Source organism: Amphimedon queenslandica, unplaced genomic scaffold (genome assembly GCF_000090795.2).
Source record: "Amphimedon queenslandica unplaced genomic scaffold, v1.1 AMPQUscaffold_12797, whole genome shotgun sequence".
In the NCBI taxonomy this organism is placed as follows: Eukaryota; Metazoa; Porifera; class Demospongiae; order Haplosclerida; family Niphatidae; genus Amphimedon; species Amphimedon queenslandica.
Genome location: NW_003546967.1, coordinates 3,799 through 5,691, shown reverse-complemented (window position 1 = coordinate 5,691; position 1,893 = coordinate 3,799).

Below are 1,893 nucleotides of genomic sequence, written 5' to 3'. Positions count from 1 at the left end.
TAATAATTCATGATTGAGTGAAATCAGATAATAATCAATAATTATTATGTCATCATCATCAAAAATATGGTTATAAATAGGATTAGAGATTATTTTGAAATCATTTTTTTAGCGAAGACATCATACCAAATGATGTTAATTTTTGGTATATTTTATTACACCAATATTGTTGTGTACATGAAGTAGGAAAATAAGAATTTTCTCCCAGTAAAATATCTTAATTAGCTGTGCTATCTAATAAAAATACAGGGTGCTTTTGTCAAACTTTGGACCAACCACAAAAATAATAGAGCACTGCACTAAAATCCTTTCTAAGAAATGTGAGACAGACTTTCACTTTTAAATCAATGCAAGCATGCAAACCATAGGAATGCATTATGACAAGGTGAGCAATGCAGAAAAGGAAGAAATTCTAAAGTCTTCAATGTCTTTGTTAGAATCTTATTTGCAAAATTGTGTTATTCATCAATCTGATAATTTTATCACATTTCCTGTCAACATGATTGCTGCATGCATCAGAAGAAAGAGCTAAATACAGTGAATAGATCATTTGCAAGCCAATTATGGTTTCATGGCTCTGATGCTTTGCTTGACATTAAAATACCATTTGATGGTTTGTGTTTGAGCTGTCTTTGCCCAATAAGCAGAGTATTGTATCAGTTAAGGAACCTTTATCTATTTGAGAAAGATTCGGGATATATGAGGAAGATACTAAACAAGCTTTGAGATATTTCTATGATATGAGTATTATCCAGAAGATATAAATGTTGTCTTTATTGATTCTAAGCCAATCTTCAAGATTTTCTCATAATTATTAGCTCTCACATACGTTGATGATAGAATCAACCCAGTTTCTCAAGCTGTTGCTAACAATCTCAAGGCAGTATTTGTCAATGATGAGCATTTAAAGTCAAAGTCTGTTGTATTTTTCCTGCCAGTGTTCCAGTTGTCTGACATAATCAGACTCCAATGCACACTTCATTCCTTATACTCTGATGTTGAGGACATCATTGTATTTCAAAAAGTGTAAGAAAAATTTGAGGTAACTTTGGAGTCATTTTTTTAAAATAGCCAAGCTATAGCCTTCATATTCTTCAAAATTTTTGGTATTTTTTTAAAAGGGCCATGACTTAAAAATTGGAGTCTTAATTAGCTCAACTTTCTACATAGCATAAGGACATCAATGTGTAAAGAAAATGTGATAACAATTTGGGGTGATTTCAAAGTCATATTTTGGAGAAAATCCCCAGGCTACATAACCTAACAACACTATCTAGTAGTTAATAAACTTAGTGCTTGTGTTATGAGTTGTTTTTAAAGGGGTGAGCCTAATGCAAGCAATGATTCCCTCTCCAACAACCTTTATCTCTCTACCAGGATATATAACATCAGTTATTAGTACTATAATGAGTCTATTATCCAGTGAAGATATGTACATTTACATTGCACTGCATCAGTCCATGTATGATGTAGTAATTGTGTTCTGTTACGTTCCTGTATTGCTGTATTGCCAAATTTCAAAATTCTTGGAAAATACCATATCACTGGTAAGCATGTACATATGGCAAATTTATTTTGGTAACTAAAAAAGCATGCACAATATGCTTGCATATAGTCTCGCCGCCCAGACCATTCCCCAGCCTACAGTCATACCCCAATGACTGTAGGCTGGGGAATGGTCTGGGCGGCGAGACTACAGACCTTTGCACAAAACTTGCCACCACCAGTTACAGTCACGTGATGATTAGCCATAGGATTTTTATCAAGTCACGTGATCAGACTGGTGCAAGTTTTGTGCAAAGGGCTGTAGCTTGCATATGCAATGGTAAGATGACGTCGTAATACGTTGGCTCAACCATAGATACTGTATATATGGCTCAACTTTGCTGGAGA